This window comes from Narcine bancroftii, chromosome 11 (genome assembly GCF_036971445.1).
Source record: "Narcine bancroftii isolate sNarBan1 chromosome 11, sNarBan1.hap1, whole genome shotgun sequence".
In the NCBI taxonomy this organism is placed as follows: domain Eukaryota; kingdom Metazoa; phylum Chordata; class Chondrichthyes; order Torpediniformes; family Narcinidae; genus Narcine; species Narcine bancroftii.
Window position 1 is genome coordinate 30,276,158 of NC_091479.1, and position 17,763 is coordinate 30,293,920.

The 17,763-nt window shown below is 43.5% G+C and overlaps 1 protein-coding gene and 1 long non-coding RNA gene across 2 annotated transcripts in view; one reads left to right on the top strand and one right to left on the bottom strand.

Moving 5' to 3' along the window:
* LOC138745707 (endophilin-B1-like) overlaps nucleotides 1–4,330 on the bottom strand; it is a 64,426-nt gene extending 60,096 nt beyond the window's left edge. The window contains exon 1 of the transcript XR_011346431.1: nucleotides 4,248–4,330. The gene's annotated coding sequence lies outside the window, so the exon portion shown is untranslated. The remainder of the gene's footprint in view (nucleotides 1–4,247) is intronic.
* LOC138745708 (uncharacterized) overlaps nucleotides 1–17,763 on the top strand; it is a 72,986-nt gene that overhangs the window by 27,125 nt on the left and 28,098 nt on the right. The gene's annotated exons all lie outside the window — the stretch shown is intronic.

A 17,763-nucleotide genomic window follows, 5' to 3' on the forward strand; every position in this document is an offset into this window, starting at 1 on the left:
ATCCGGAGATTCAAATGGAATCTAATAGTAAGCACATTCTAGATCTATTTTAGCAAATGCATATTTGCCGTGGAGGTTTGCTGAGAAGTCTTGTAAATTTGGAATATTGTATCAGTAAGGCACGGTGGAATTGTTCACGGTACCATCATCTCTGCAAGGCCGCCAATCCCTAGTTTTTTTCAGAACCATATGCAACCATGAAGCCCAGCAGCTGTCAGATCTGTGGAATACGCCAAACTCTTGCCAATCCAAGCTTGCGATTTTAAGATAATCTGGGCGTATTACGAGCCTGCGTCTCAGACCCTGCCTTTATATGGTGGCTTATTGCATGTCTGTACACCATTACGATGGGGTCACGAGGCGAGGAAAACACTTGAGCAAGGCTTGGAAAGGGCAGGAACTTTAAGAACAAATGCAGCTCATTTGCATTCAAGAGCTGCAGTCCACACACCGTTTTTTCAAATACATCACGGAAAAATGTGACAAGAAATCCACTCCCAAAATGGAATTTGCAACATTTACAACTGAAAAACCACCCAAAAAATTGCAAGACAGAAATGAAGCACGAGTAACCTGTGGCCATGTTTGAAAAAGAGAATAATTTGTAGCTGAAAGAACACATGACATATTAGAAAGACTATGTTCCTCAGGGATTGGAGGGATCGGCACCGATCCAAAGTGACAGATAATTTTGGAGTTTTACATAGAGATGGCAAACAAATAACCTACTCCAACAATTGCCTCGAATGTTTCCATTTTTCTCAGTTGCCTTCGATAATTTCTCTCAAATGAGAACAAGATCCCAAGACAAAAGAACAGAACCAGGCCACCAGGCCCATTGATCCTGCTCTGTAAATACACACTGAGCTACTCTACACTCCTTCAAATTTCCAGCCTTTTCCCCATATCCCTTCATGCCCTCACTAACGAGATACTTGTCTATTTCTTGTTTAAATACTCCCAGTGATCTGGCATCCACTGCTGTATGAGGCAGTAAGTTCCACAGCTCCATGACACTCTGGTGAAAGAAGTTCTTCCCAATCCCTGTTTTATATGGATAACCTCTAATTTTCTTGTCCTCGATTCACCCACCAAGGGAAACATGTTACCCGCATCCACCCTATCTAAACCTTTCAAAATACAAAATGTCTCCATGAGCTTTCTTCTTTAATTTACGATACTCCAATGAATACAACCCAAGAGCTGTCAAACACTCCTTGTACATTATATTTTGCATTCTGGGAATCATCCTCGTCATTCTCCTCTGCACCCTCTCCAAAAACATCACATCCTTTCTCAGATAGGGGGCCCAAAACTGCACACACTACTCGAAATGAGGTCTCACCTGTGCCCCATAGAGCCTCATTAACACCTCTTTACACTTGTACACCATTCCTCTTGAAATGAATGCCAACATAGCATTTGCTTTCTTCATGACCAATTTCACCTGGTCATTACCTTTTAGTTTTCCTTGCACAAGGACACCCAGGTCCCTTTGCACATCCAAGGTCTGAATTTTCATCCCATCCAAATAGTATGCTTCCTGTTTATTTCCACTGCCAAATGTACAACTGTACATTTCTCGGTGTTAAATCTCATCTGCCATCATTTTGCCCAGTTTCCTAATCTGTTTATATCCTTCTGCAACTTTACGGTTTCTCCACTTCCTACTCTGTCCCCTATCTTGGTGACCTCCGCAAATTTGGCCACAAAATCATTTAAACCACAATCCAAATCATTAATTTCTTTTTCCTTGGAATATATCTACCCTGCATTCCTTTTATTACTGCCACATGCCAATCCAGAATCGATCATTACTGAACCTGAACATGTTTATAGTGATAAACAACTTCTAATAAATGTTCTGGGTTTAATTTTTAAAAATCTTGTTGTGGTTCCTCTTTGGAAGTGGAATTCACAAAAGTTTCAAAATATCTTTTCAGCAATAATTCTGTGGTACAGAGGATTACTCATCTTTCCTCGAGGTTAAAAGTTGCATTTTGATTTTGTTGTCTCAACAGAACATTGTACAAGGTGAAGGCTGATTAAAATGGATTCAGTAATGATGGCCTTCAAATTTTGGAAGATTGAGAGGGGATCTCATAGAGACATATAAAATTCTAGCAGGACAGGACAGAATGGATGCAGATGGGATGTTTCCAAGGATGGGAAAATCCAGAACCCGGGGCCATTGTTTGAGGATAATAGGCAAACCATTTAGGACCGAGATGAGGAGGAATTTCTTTACCCAGAAGGTGGTGAATCTGTGGAATTCATTGCCACAGAGGGCAGTAGAGGCAGGTTCATTAAATATATTTAAGAGGGAATTAGATATATTTCTTCAGTATAAGGGTATTAAAGGTTACGGAGAGAAGGCGGGGACGGGGTACTGAACTTTAAGATCAGCCATGATCAAATGGCGGAGCAGGCTCGAAGGGTAGAATGACCTACTCCTGCTCCTATCTTCCATGTTTCTATGATAAACTGCTGTTTCTACAGGGAATTAACTCATGGAAATGTTCTAAATACATTCATTGGAGATAGACCTCTGTGAAAAGTTTACTGCCCATCGGCAACAATCCTTGAAAAGAGATGAATTATCACCCAACAGCGCAGCCCAGGAATAGGTCACTTGGTAAACAATGTCTGTGGTGACCATGATGCTCATTTAAATTAATCCAATCTGTCAGCACATGGTCCATACACATCACCCATTCCTTCTTGTTCATGTGCCCAACCAAATGCCTCTTAAATCATGGTGATTTCACCACTATCCTGGCATTGTGGGCCATACCCCCACCGCACTGTGCAAAAACCTGCCTCACTTTTCTCCTTTGCCCCCTCTCATGTTCAATATAGGCATCGTAGTATTTTTACATCTCCCACGGGGGCGGGGGAAGAAGAAATCTACCTTCTCCAGGACTACAATAATTGGATAAATTTTAACCAGGCCATCACTCAGCTTCCAATGCTCCAGAGAAAACTATCCAAATTTGTCCAATCACTCCTCAGAGCCAATGCTCTATCCCAAGCAACCCCCTGATAAACTCCTTTTGTCATGCAGCAACTAGAATTGCAGAAAACACTCAAAATGTGGCCTAACCACATTTATACTTCATGCCCTGCTCAATGAAGAATAATTTCTTTAACGCTCTACACTTGTGTTGCCACTTTCAAGGAGCTCGCGCTTGCACCCCAAGATCCCTCATTGCAAAACTACTACAAGTCCTCTCAAAGTGCAAGGCACTTGTCCCGATTAAACTCCATCTGCCATTTCTCTGCCCACATTTATAAGTCATTTGGTTTGGAAGGGAAAATACGAGGGGAGCTGGGTGAATTAACAGGAAAGGGAGAAAAATATGGGGGGGTGTGGGCAGGTTACATGAACTTAGAAAATTCCATATTCATACCATCGATTCACAAATGCAATAAGAGATGGTTCCTCTGGATTTGACCTCACCCAGACAATGGAGGAGGCAGAAGACAAAGGTCAGAGTGGGAATGGAATGGAACTTAAAACAGCTTGCGACCATTAGCCAAGATGGCCATTGTGATCCAAGTGGAGGCACTCAGCCAATCTGTCATTTACTCTGGATTGGGTTTTCTGCCACAGAGTGTAAGGACATGGTTGGAGGAGGTGATTGTGAAACATTACCCTGCATGAGAATCCCTGGATGGTGGTAACTGATGTAGATTGCAGGAGAAAATGCCCGAGGACTGGGAGGAATTAGTAATCTGTAATTATTTGAAAGATCTTACTGTAAGATTCATCACCAATGAGTAGGAAAGCAGCTTCACTCTATTCTCCCTCTCCCTCTCAGTAAGATTTAGTTGATAAACAAAACAATCTTTCAGCACAGCCAGGGGCAAAAGGGCTCTTAATTTAGTCTTGCAATCAACAGACTTTGAAGATACCCACCATAAAAGACTCAAAATTCAATTCTAGATTCACTTCTGGTGGAAGTATGAGAGCCAGTGGCTTGATTAATCAGATTAGCCTTATTCTGAGTTTCCATTTTGACTTTCACACCATCAAATGAAAGCCCCAGTTTTTGATCCCTAAGTATTTTCTATCTTTACCCACTTTGCAACCACACCTACCTGAAATTGGAACAAAAAACAGCTAATTTTAACATGTATAAATCATATACAAAATAATTTACCCACATTTTCACATCACCGTAGCCACTGAGGGATAACTTGTGCCCATCAGGAAACTTCACCAGCCACTAAAGGGTGATATTTACCTTGGTGTTAATGACTCTGTTCCAGTGTTACTTTCAGACATAATGACATCTTCAACATGCACAATATTTCTTTTCTTACTGACCAGACCTATAAAGCATTGTGTAAAAATGTGAAAAGCTCAAGTCAACCAGGAGATACAAACTTCTGATTGCAATGTTGTTGTGCAAATTTGCTACATTACTGAAGTCTCACAGTGATTACTGTCATGATAATGAATATGTATGAGATGTACCGGAAGACACGTGGTATGAGAGGGAGATAAGAGCACAAGCAGGAGAACAAAGGAAACTGGAAGATAAAGACACTGAGAAGTTTACCTGATAAAACTTGTGTTTGATGTTTTATTAACTTCACATTTCAGGCCACAAATGTGACATTGGCGACGAGGATGGGATCCGAACCCACGCGTGCACAGCATTATACTCAGACAATGTTCCACAATTCATTTCAGAGACATTTGCGGAATACATGAGGACCACAGGTACCTACCATCATAAAGTAACTCCGAAATGGCCGCAAGCCAATGGAGAAGTAGAGAGACAAAATCAGTCCATTGAAAAACGATTGAGGATTGCACACGCAGAAGGACAAAATTGGCGAGTAGCATTGCTATCTTATGTGGCTGTCTATCGAGCAACGACTCACGCAACCACTGGAAAAAGTCCTGCAGAAGCATTTTTTGGGAGAAAAGTCCGCACAAAAATGCCAGAAATAAAGGAAATCTGAGACGACCAGGAGATGAGGGACCACGATGCTGAAAAGAAAGGTGCAGCAAAGCTGTACACAGATTCAAAACGTGGAGCCAAGTACTCAGACGTCATGCCAGGAGATAATGTTCTAGTGAGGCATGAAACTGGTGGTAAACTAGACCCACCTTATTACCATCAACCCGATACTGTCGAAACCAGAAGTGGCAGTATGGTGACAGTCAAGTCTCCGACTGGAGTTCTGTATAAGAGAAATGTATCAGGTGTAAAAAAGTACCAGTCCAGATACATCGAGTGAAGAGGTTGAAAGGCCAATACGAGATGCTGAAACTGAGAGACCTGATGATGTTCCAGAGGCAGTTACCAGCACTCCTGATGAAGTGACTAGAGCGCCAGAAACACCCGAAGCCGTGGCGAGCAGTATTTCCGACGCTGAGAGTGAACAACCGAGAAGCGACGACAATATCGCAGCCAGGCCGAAACGAAACCGGAAAGTGCCCAAACTATACGAAGACTTTGTGCCATAGTTTTAATTAGAACTTTGGGACAGTATTTTAATCTTAAATCATAAAGTGCATGTATGAGTACTGTAGGAAGTAAATTTTATGTAGTTGAGTTATAGTATTACCATTAGTTACAATGTTTGTATGTTTCCGAGGGATATTGGTAATTGAAGGTAAAGTTTATTTCTGATTAAAGGAGGGATGTCATGATAATGAATATGTATGAGATGTACCGGAAGTCACATGGTACGAGAGGGAGATAAGAACACAAGCAGGAGAACAAAGGAAATTGGAAGATAAACACACTGAGAAGTTTACCTGATAAAACTTGTGTTTGATGTTTTATTAACTTCACATTTCGGGCCACAAATGTGACACTTACAACAGATATTCAAAATCAAGCAATAACAGAAATAACAGAATATTACAGCACGGTACAAGCCCTTTGGCCCACGACGTTGTGTTGATCTTGATATTTCTAACAAAAAAATAATACCCTGTAGGACCTACTGCGATAGATGCTACTAAATAAAGGCAAACACATACAAAGGTTGTCAACTCCAGACTGGTTTATTACAGACATACACAGACCTTTTATTCCCTGCCTGTCAATGAGAATATTAGTGAACACCTTCCGGTCCACAGGACCAGCAGGTTAAAGCTAGGAGCCATTAGTGCCCCGTGCCTTTAGGCAGGGGCTTCATTTGATCCACTCACTGTACTTTGGTGCCCAGCACTGTTAGCCCGCGACGTGTCAGGTAAGTCTGTGAACCGATTGTGGTAGTTCGTAATATCGCGCTGTGCTTCCGCTACAACCCTGTTTTTCTTTCACTTATGTATGCCTGTCTAAGAGTCTCTTAAATGCTCCTTACGTGATATTGTAATGGATAAATATATTTGAAGAATTTGGTAATATTTGGGATTTTGGTAAGATTTAGAGTAGGTTACATACATACACACACATACATTTTAAAACATCTTATTTGAAAGACTGAAGAAATATTGAAGATCTCTGGAGAATGTTATGCACATTCACAAGTAGGTGTTAATTGAACTGATGTCATAAAATGAATGACCATTGTTTGGAAATGGAGCCAGGATGGCTACAAGTGCCTTTCTGCAGGGTGCTTCCAGGAAAGTCACTTCTCGGTTTTGTTTATCTAACACTAGGTTAAGCAGAAGAAAGAATTCCTGTTGTTTGGAATAAGAGGAATGGAACTCTGTAGTAGCTTGCAGAAAGACGTTACCATCTGGAAAACCCTAATGGGGCAAGGTTCATCAGTGAGACACTGAGGTGACTAATGGTGGTACCTCAGTTGTGGAAATCCTGGAACAACAAATCTCTCTCTAAAAACCCTACAAGACCTATCCTGAGCTGTAAACATTTACCTTTTGAGCACCAAATCCTGGTGAAATTTATACACATTCCATTCTGTGCACAGCAGAATTGCCTGCATCCAGAGAACTTGGAAGAAGGAGAAGTGAGATTGAACTATGAACCAAATAACTTTTCTTAAATTTAAACACATTACAAACATGTGCACTTAGAATTAAAAGGGGGTTAATTGGGGTTTGTTAAGTACAGAGTTAAGTTAAAGTTTGATTCTATTTTCAAGATTAAATTTGATTAAAAATAACTTCTGTTTTAAAAACCACTTGTCCTGGTGAATGTCTCTTGCTGCTGGGTTTTGGGATCCTTTGGGCTCTTAACAATATCTGTTTGGATAATGATATTGGGCCTGTTCAAAGTAGGAAATGGCTTCTACCAGCAGGAATTTCTATTTGATAAAAAAAATATTGATAGGTGGCTGGCCACATACTTTTCCTAAAAATTAATACCCTCTCCCTCCCTAAACCACATTCAGCCCCGTGACATCTTTCTACGTTGCATTACTGGGATCACCAAGGACCTGACCCATTTCCCATCTCTCCTTGCAATGCCAATATGGCAGCTGCCATAAGAACTGACAATCACATTTTAATTCAGCAAGTAACATGAAGGTTATCCTGACATCCTGCTTAAAAGGAAGAGTCAACAAACCTTCCTAATTTTCTCACTTCATTTTTATTTTGATTCCCATGGGGCATTAGCAAAAACTGTCTTATCATAATTTGGCTCACCAAATTATGAGTAAAATCGTGATCCCTGTTCATGAAAACCCATTACTTTCAATGTTACACAGATATACTAGGAAGAATTCTGTAATAAAAGTGAATAAAACATTGAAAGAATTTTCCCCTTATCAATGCTGAGATTGTAGCGCACCAGGTGACCGGGCAAGCATAAAAGGCCAAATCACTGCAACACTTGGACAGTCCAAGATGGCACAGAGTCCCCTTTACCACTGAGAAGGAGCCTGGGCCTAGCACCATGTGCGGGCTGAGATGCCCTTGACTTCCGCGTAGCGGCCGGCCAGTTGGAGAGTGATGCCACAATGCAATGATGTCACTTCTGGAAGTCAGGGGCACGTCACCAGAAGTGGGTGGGCCAGTGAGCACACGTGTGGAATTTAAACCAGTAAAGCCAGTCTTTGTTTTACACTCACCTTGTGGGGACATCTCTTTATTTGGTTGCGCTGCTGCAGCGGATGCTACAAATCAATAACTTCTTACTTGCTGCAACCAAACAGGTCTGCAAGATACACCAACCAAAATAGAAAATATGACCAGAAATCCCAGAGATCATAAATTCAAAAGGATTGGTGAAATATTGACTCTATATTGTTAACACCAAAGTCCCTATATTTTTAAGGCATTTGGACAAGTAACTGAGAAACATTGCATTTTAAACACATGGTACGTCAGGATCAGAAGGATTGGAGCATTATTGTTCAGGTGACACAAATTTAAAAAAAAACATCTAACTTTATGAAGAATGTGATGCTACAACAGGAAAAACGGATGGAATCAGACACATTCTATGAGCATTGGGAAGCAAAGAAAAATGGATTGGTTTTCCATCCCTTCCGAAGCGACCCAATGACACCGACAGGTCCTCCCCGACCTGCGACCGTAGTGGAGTCCAAAGGTCCCTCAATGGTCGCTTCGGGGTGGGGGTCCACAATGGTCGCAAGTCGGTGTTTTGACCCCGTGCGAAGAGCCCTGAAGCCTTAGAGCCTATTTTTAAAATCAAATGATTTGACAAACGAGAACAGAGACACAGGGCACAAAAGACCCAAAATGTCCGGATTGACTTTGTAACTCAGGATCCATTGGATGGGGGCAGCCATGTTAATTTCTGTGCGCATGCTCCAGTCATCAGTTGGCGCTTGCGCAAATGTTTCGCTTCGCTCAATTAGCACATGCGTATCTGCAACATATGCGCGAACTCACCACGCATGCGCCAACCAGACTTGCCAATCTCCTGCCCCCACCACCTCCCGCTGCAAATAACCCCGCGGCCTCCAACCTCGCCATGTCGGCGTCATCAGGCCTCGCACCGACGCCTCGGCTCCACCCAAACAACCCGCCGGTACCGGCCGCTCCCGGGTGGGTCCCACCGGGCTGCTGGTCACTCGTTTTCCCTGGACCACACGGCTGAGGATCACGGCGCCGCCGCCAATTTCTTCCCGTTGGGTCAGCGGGGACGCGACGGACCCTGAGCAGACGATGCCGCCGCAAACGTCCCGTCTCCTCACAGCACGAGCCAATCAGCCCGCGAATCCGCCTATCAATCCAACCCGACTTCAGCGTCCAATCAAATAGCGGCCTCACCGAATCAGCCCATTGACTCGCTCAACTGAAGCAACCAATCAGCGAGTGAGCGAACACAAAGGCGCACCCACTCAGCATCGCAAGGCAGAAGACAGGCAGTCGAAGGAGCAGGAGACCCTTCGGCCCTTCCATTTCCAACTACCCCAACAACTCAATCAAATCCTTAGATTTCATAGGATCACTTTGTCTTGGCTCCAGGATTCCTCTGATCTCAAGAAATACATTGTACCCCAACTACAAGGGAGACTATTTATTCTCAATCTTTCCTCCAAATTTATTACCGCTTCCAATTTAATGTCTGTTAATTTTTTCAAAGTATCTGCATCTAAGTTAAATGCATATGATCCCTCTACGAATGTGTCCGCCAATAAACTCATCACAAGTCCATGGATCCCAATTTCAAATGAACCTTCAATAGGGTAGAGAATTCCAAGGATATTTCATTTTCATTTCAGACATTTCTTAAAGTCTAAGCAGCCGATCGGTTATTGGGAAATTGTGACACTTGGTGTTCGGCTCCTTTGCATTATCGTCTTTCGGTCTGTGCTGCTGTGTCCTCTCATAATGTTGTAAGGTCATCTCCCTTTTTTCCAATGACAAAGAGATCCATATTCAAACTTTCCTCCTATCACCCGGTTAAAACATCCCAGAAACAAATTTGACAATATGTGTGCACTTCTCATTCTTCATATGAGGAAACTAGACACGTGACTCCCGATGTGAAATTGGAGTGTTTGCGCTACTGTGAAGGGTGGAAAGGAGGACACACACTCAAGCAATCAAAGTTAAAGATGCTTCATTACACTGGCAGCTCTACTTCTATTCTCTCCCCGCTGCTGTCGACAGGAGTGATGTCACATCCGCGCTGGCGCCCGATTGGTCAGTATTCCTGTCCTTGTTGATTCCTTCCGTGCGGGTTGTCCCCTGGGATGAAAGTTGTTGGTCCCCGTGGACTCTGTGCGGTCACCACGTTCGTCAGCCATCTTGTGTATAGGGTGGATTCCCAGTTAGCATGATCCCCCACCTCCCCAGAACCAGTGATTGGAGCACTGTTCGCTGCTTTCAGTCGTCTATATCTGTGTCGTGGGGGCTGAGTAGAGGCCAGTTTGCTAATGTCCAGATGGAGGGGGCATGAGGTGGTTTATGGGGGGATTTCTTTATTCTTTATTTTATATATACCACATATATTTGTATTTCATTTGTATTATTATTAATTGTGTTAATTTTTTGTGTATATAATTTATAAATAATATATTTTTTAAATGATCAGAGGTCAATCCACGGGACCTGAAGAGGCCTAGAGCAACTGGGGACACCCTCCTGCCCCCCACCACCCCAAATATCAATGTGATCCACTACGATCATTTACAGAATCATCGAGGACCCCTTCACCCGGCCAACAGCATCATCCAGCTATTCCTGTCGGGAAAGAGATCCAGGATTTTCAGAGCCGGTATCTCCAGGCCCAGGAACAGCTGCTTCCTCCAAGCCCCCCACCCCACAAAATTGACATTATTCAGAAATTATTTCCAAAGAGGAAGACCGTTGCAAGTCCTTTCTCCTCCTCTAGTTGAATCCAGATATTCCCTTCACTGCACATTGCTGTAATCGTCTCTGTTTATCTTCATTGCCACCATTTTTATACCGTGTGGTTACTGCCCCCCTCTGCTGTTGGAGGAGTTCCCCTTGGTCTCAGCCTCTCAGTGCCCAGTAATGGGAGGGTTATGATCCATCCCTATAGTGCCTTCGTGTTGGCAGCGCCAAGTCTCCATCCATTCCTCATCATGTACTCCTGCAGCCTGCAATGTGCCAGTCGGCAGTGTTCCCTCCCCAACATCTCAGCTTGCTGAAAGACTGACAGGTTTTAACATAGAACACGAGAGCACAGTACAAGCAGTTCAGCCCTCGATATTGTGCCGACTGATGTATTCCTACCAAAATAAAAATAACTAACCCCTTCCTCCTTCATAACCCTCCATTCTTCTTTTATCCATGTGACTCAGAGCCTCTTAAATGCCCCTAAGAGGCTGAAGCCTTCACCACCACCCCAGTTCTTGGGGTCGTCCCATGTCCCTGACCTGGTACGCATACATTGCATCCCCTCCCCTTGCCACCCTCCTGCTCCCTTCACCTTGAGCCAGTTGTGAAGGTGGTTTCTGTTCCAATAGGTGTTGGGGACCTCAACCAGGGAGCAGATCCGAGAGATGAACCCCAAGTGCACCGAATTCAAGTTCCCACAGATCAAAGTACGTCCGTGGGCCAAGGTGAGTGACCCAATGGTGAACTGGAGCTCCAGGGATGGTCTCCTTCCTCTGGCTCCATCCCCAATACTGTCCCCTGTCACCCACCAGGCCCATCCCCAAAGCCCCCATCTCCCACCAGGCCCGTCCCCAAACCCATCCCCCTGCTGAGATCGTCCCCAAAGCCTCTGTCCCACACTGGGCCCATCCCCAATGCTTCACCCATTGCTTGGACTGTTCCCAGAGCTCCTGACTCCCACCAGGGCCTTCACCCAGCCCCTGTCCCCCAACATGCCAAGCCCAAAGTCCCCATCCCATCCCCCCTCACCTATTTGCCTGTACCCAAAAGCCCATCCCCATCAGGTCTGTCCACCCACCAGACCCGTTCCCTCACTGGAACCCTCTCCAATCAATCACCCATCACAACTTCCCCACCCCAGTTCTTGAACCTCCCCCTTCTGCCACCCACAGGCCTTGGAATATGAGCTGTTCCTGGGACCCCCAGACAATGGAGATGTGGGGAGAGCAGTGTGGTCCAGTCTCCTTGCCGGTGGCAGCATCCCAGACCTTCACTGAGCTGGGGAATTCCCTGACCCCTGGCACCGGGACATCTATCCCATCTGAGCCAGTCCTCTCTCTCCCCCCCCCCCAACAATGGAGGCTGTGCCCCTGTAGCTGACTGCTACAGTACACACTACCCTTCACCATTTGCCCCTGGACTCCTGCTCTCACTTGTCCTTCGACAAGCTGTGTGACTACAGCCTGGACCTGCCCCCACCTCATTACCCTTGGCCCTGTGGGTGAGTGGGTGGGACATGACAGGGGGGACGTAGGTGGTGGAAATGGGGTATGAAAGTTTGGGTGAGAGCCGGGAAAGAGAGCGATGATCATCTGGCCAGGGAGAAGCATTGGGGACAGTGTCACTGGGCAGGGGTCAGAGCCTCAGGGAAACAAGGGCACTGGAATTTGAAGCAATCACAGCTAATGGAAAGTAGGAGGAAGAACCCTGGGAACCATTGAGAGTGGCGAGGTTAGCGTCGCGGTTAGAACAACGCTGTTAAGGGGCCAGTGAGCTGGGTTCAAATTTGACACTGTCAGTGGGGTTTGTAGGTCATTGGTGTAATTGAGTGGTTGTGGCTCATAGGCTGAAAGGGCCTGTTCCCGGGCTGCATGTGTCAATCTAAAATCTCCATCTAAAATGATAGTCCAGCCTGTCATGAATTTTTTAAAGATTCAACTCAAATGACTGGTCCAAATAGACAACTCTGAAACAGTCCTTTCGCTCCTTCTTTTCTGCTGGCCAAGCTGCTTGCAAACAAACCATATCCCTCTCAACCTTTTCATTCAACGGACCCATTCAACTGACATTACATTGTCAACCTGTGGGCCTGTGGGAATAAGTTATTTCCCTGCCTGGCAACCTGATTATGTTCCTCCATACTGGTGAAGTTTTGGAAGTCTGGTTGGCGCATGCGCTGTGGATTTGCGACTTGAAGTTGGGTTCGCGCATGTGCGGCTAATACGCACGTGCCGACTGAGGGCCACTCAGCAAAGTCTTTGTGGAAGCGCCAACTAACAAGTCGCGCATGCGCACTGAAATTAAGATGGCTGCCCCCAGCCGATGGACCCTGAGAAACTGAGTCACAAAATCAATCTGCATATTTTGGGTCGTACATTTTTTCTCTGTTCTCTGTTCTCGTTTGATTTTAAAAATAGTCTCTAAGACTTCAGGGCTCCTCGCACAGGGGCAAATCTCCGACTTGCGTCCATTGTGGGACCTTTCGGGTTTCATTACGGTCGCAAGTCGGGAAGGACCTGTCAGGGGTCATTGGGTCGCTTAGGAAGGGATGGAAAACAAATCTGAAGGAGTTTAGAGATAGTTATTATTTTAATTGCAGGAGTTTAGAAACAGTTATTATTTTAATGTTAGGAGTTCTGAAACAGTTATAGAAGGTAGAAAGAAAAAGCAAGAAAAAAGCTAAAATGTTCTTTGTGTAAAATGGCGCATGAAAAACAGCAGAACAGAGTAAACAAGATAACAAAGGAATTTAAGAAATATGCACGTACACACACAAAGAGCTTGTTTAATAGGGGGTGGGGAAAGGAGGTGTGAGAACGGGATAGGTGAAAGACGGAGTCAGTCAAGACTCAGGCGAATAGAGAAAAGTGCCAAACCAATCCAAGAAGGATAAATGTAGGAAAAATGTAAGGGGAGGTGAATTGAAAAATGTACAAAAACAAAGAAGCTTCCCGCCCTCGGTGTACTTTCCCGAGGTAGGGGGAGAGTACCCAACCTTGCAATGTTGTAAATGTAAATAAATGTTCTTTGTTCTCAACTTTTGTCTCGAGCAGATTTTGTGAACGTGAAGCCACTTCTCACAAATCCATTTTTCTTTGCTTCCCAATACTAATAGAATGTGTCTGATTCTATCAGTTTTTCCTGTTGTTGTATCACATTCTTCATCAAGTTAGATGTTATTTTTTAAAATTGTGTCACCTGAACAATAATGCTCCAATCCTTCTGATCCTGACGTACCATGTGTTTAAAATGCAATGTTTCTCAGTTACTTGTCCGAATGCCTTAAAAATATAGGGACTTTGGTGTTAACAATACAGAGTAAACATTTCACCAATCTTTTGAATTTATGATCTCTGGTATTTCCAGTCATGTTTTCTATTTAGGTTGGTGTATCTTGCAGACCTGTTTGGTTGCAGCAAGTAAGAAGTTATCGCCTTGTAGCATCCGCTGTGGCAGCGCTACCACATACTGTTTTAAATTCCCCATGTGTGCTCGCTGGCCCACCCACTTCTGGTGACGTACTCCCCGACTTCCAGCTTTACGTCATTGTGTCGTGGAGTCACTCTCCAGCTGGCTGCCGCTACACAGAAGTGTAGGGCTCCTCAGCCTATACATGGTGCTAGGAGTGGGCTCCTTCTCGGCAGTGAAGGGGAGTTCGTGCCATCTTGGACTATCCAAGTGTTGCAGCGATTTGGCCTCTTGGCGCACCATAATCTCAATGTTTATAAGGGGGAAATTCTTTCAATGTTTCATTCATTTTTATTACAGAATTCTTCCTAGATTATCTGTGTAACATTGAATGTTATGGGTTTTCATGAACAGGGATCATGATTTTACTCATAATTTGGTGAGCAAATGGATGGGACATTTTTTGCTCATGCCCCATGGGAATTGAAATAAAAATGAAGTGACAAAATTTGGAAGGTTTGTTGACCCTTCTTTTTAAGCAGGATGTCAGGATGATTTTCATCTTGCTTGCTGAATTAAAATGTGATTTGTCAGTTCTTAATGGCAGCTGCCATATTGGCATTGCAAGGAGAGATGGGAAATGGGTCAGGTCCTTGGTGGTCCCAGTAATGCAATGCAGAAAGATGTCATGGGGCAGAATGTGGTTTAGGGAGGGAGAAGGTATTAATTTTTAGGAAACGTATGTGGCCAGCCACCTATCAATATTTTTTGTCAAACAGAAACTGCTGCTGGTAGAAGCCATTTCCTACTTTGAACAGGCCCAATGTCAATATCCAAGCACATATTGTTAAGAGCCCATAGGATCCCAAAACCCAGCAGCAAGAGACATTCACCAAGACAAGTGGTTTTTAAAACAGAAGTTATTTTAATCAAATTTAAACATGAAATTAGAATGAAACTTTAAATTAACTCTATACTTAACTAATCCAAATGAACCCCCTTCTAATTCTAAGCACACATGTTTGTAATGTGTTTAAATTTAAGAAAAGTTCTTTGGTTCACAGTTCAATCTCACTTCTCCTTCTTCCAAGTTCTCTGGATGCAGGCAATTCTTCTGCTGTTCACAGAATTGAACGTTTCTAAATTTCACCAGGTTTTGGTTCTCGAAAGGTAAATGCTTCCCACTCAGGAAGGTTCTTGTAGGGTTTGGAGAGAGTTATTTGTTATTCCAGGATTTCCACAACTGAGGTACCTTCATTCGTCACCTCAATGTCTGGCTGATGAAACTTGCCCCGTCAGGATTTTCTAGATGGTAACTTCTTTCTGCAAGCTACTACAGAGTTCCATTCCTCTTATTCCAAACAACAGGAGTTCTGTCTTCTGCTCAAGCTTTTGTTAGATAAACAAAACCCAGTGTGACTTTCCTCTAAGTACCCTGCAGAAAAGTACTAGTAGCCATCCTGGCTCCATTTCCAAACAATGGTCATTCATTTTATGACATCAGTTTGATTAACACCTACTTGTGAATGTGAATAACATCCTCCAGAGATCTTCAATATTTCTTCAGTCTTTCAAATAAAATGTTTCATAATTTATGTGTGTATATGTATGTAACCTACTCTAAATCTTACCAAAATCCCAAATAATACCAAATTCTCCAAATATATTTATCCATTACAATATCATGTAAGGTGCATTTAAGAGACTCTAAGACAGGCATACATGGGTGAAAGAAAAACAGGGTTGTAGCGGACGCACCTCCACCATCAGTTCACAGACTTACCTGACACGTCGTGTGCTAACAGTGTACCTTTGTATGTGTTTGCCTTTATTTAGTAGCATAAACCACAGTAGCTCCTACAGGGTATTATTTTTTTTGTTAGAAATATCAAGATCAACACAACATCGTGGGCCAAAGAGCTTGTACCGTGCTGTAATATACTGTTATTTCTGTTATTGCTTGACTTTGAATATCTGTTGTAAGCTCTGTGAGACTTCAATAATGTAGCAAATTTGCACAGCAACATTGCAGTCAGGAGTTTGTATCTCCTGGTTGACTTGAGCTTTTCTCTTTTTTACACAATGCTTTATAGTTCTGGTCAGTAAGGAAAGGAATATTGTGCATGTTGAATATGTCATTATATCTGCAAGTAACACTGGAAAAGAGTCATTAACACCAAGGTAAATAGCACCCTGTAGTGGCTGGTGCAATTTTCTGATGGGCACAAGTTATCACTCAGTGGCTACAGTGATGTGAAAATGTGGGTAAATTATTTTGTATATGATTTATACATGGAAAAATTAGCTGTTGTTTGTTCCAATTTCAGGTAGATGAGGTTGCAAAGTGGGTAAAAATAGAAAATAGTTGGGGATCAACAACTGGGGCTTGCATTTGATGGTGTGAAAGTCAAAATGGAAACTCAGAATAAGGCTAATCTGATTAGGCAAGACACTGGCTCTTATACTTCCACCAGAAGTGAATCTAGAATTGAATTTTGAGTCATTTACGGTGGGTAACTTCAAAGTCTGTTGATTGTAAGACTAAATTAAGAGCCCTTTTGCCCCTGGCTGTGCTGAAAGATTGTTTTGTTTATCAACTAAATCTTTCTGAGAGGGAGAATAGACTGAAGCTACTTTCCTACTCGTTGGTGATGATCTTTCAACTAATAACAACTCCTAATTCCACCCCGTCCTTGGGCATTTTCTCCTGCAATCTACATCAGTTACCACCATCGAGAGATTCTCATGCAGGGTAAAGTTTCACAATCACCTCCTCCAACCATGTCCGTGCCCTCTGTGGCAGGAAACACAATGCAGAGTAAATGGCAGATTGACTGAGCACCTCCACTTTGATCACAATGGCCATCTTGGCTCATGGTCACAAGCTATTTTAAGTTCCATTCCATTCCCACAATGACCTTTGTCTTCTGCCTCCACCATTGTCAGGGTGAGGTCAAATCCAGAGGAACCATCTCTTATTGCATTTGTGACTCAATGGTATGAATATGGAATTATCCAAAATCATGTAACCTGCCCACCACCTCCCCCCTCCACAGGTTTCACTCTCTCTCCTGCTGATTCACCCAGTCCCCCTCGTATTCTCCCTTCCAAACCAGATGACTGATAAATGTGGGCAGAGAAATGGCAGATGAAGTTTAATCTGGACAAGTGTCTTGCTCTTTGAGAGGACTTGTAGTAGTGTTGCAAAGAGGGATATCGGGGTGCATGTGTGAGCTCCTTGAAAGTGGCAACACAAGTGTAGGGTGTTAAAGAAAGTACTCTTCATTGAGCAGGGCATGAAGTATAAATGTGATTAGGCCACATTGTGAGTGTTTCCTGCAATTCTAGTTACTGCATGACAAAAGGAATTTATCTGGGGGTTGCTTGGGATAGCGCATTGGGTCTGAGGAGAGATTGAACAAATTTGGATAGTTTTCTCTGGAACATTGGAGGCTGAGAGATTACCTGGTTGAAATTTATCCAATTATTGTAGTCCTGGAGAAGATAGATTTCTTCTTTGCCCCGCCCCCGTGGGAGATGTAAAAATACTACGATGCCTATATTGAACATGAGAGGGGAAAAGGAGACAAGTGAGGCAGGTTTTTACACAGTGCGGTAGGGGTGTGGCCCACATGGCCAGGATA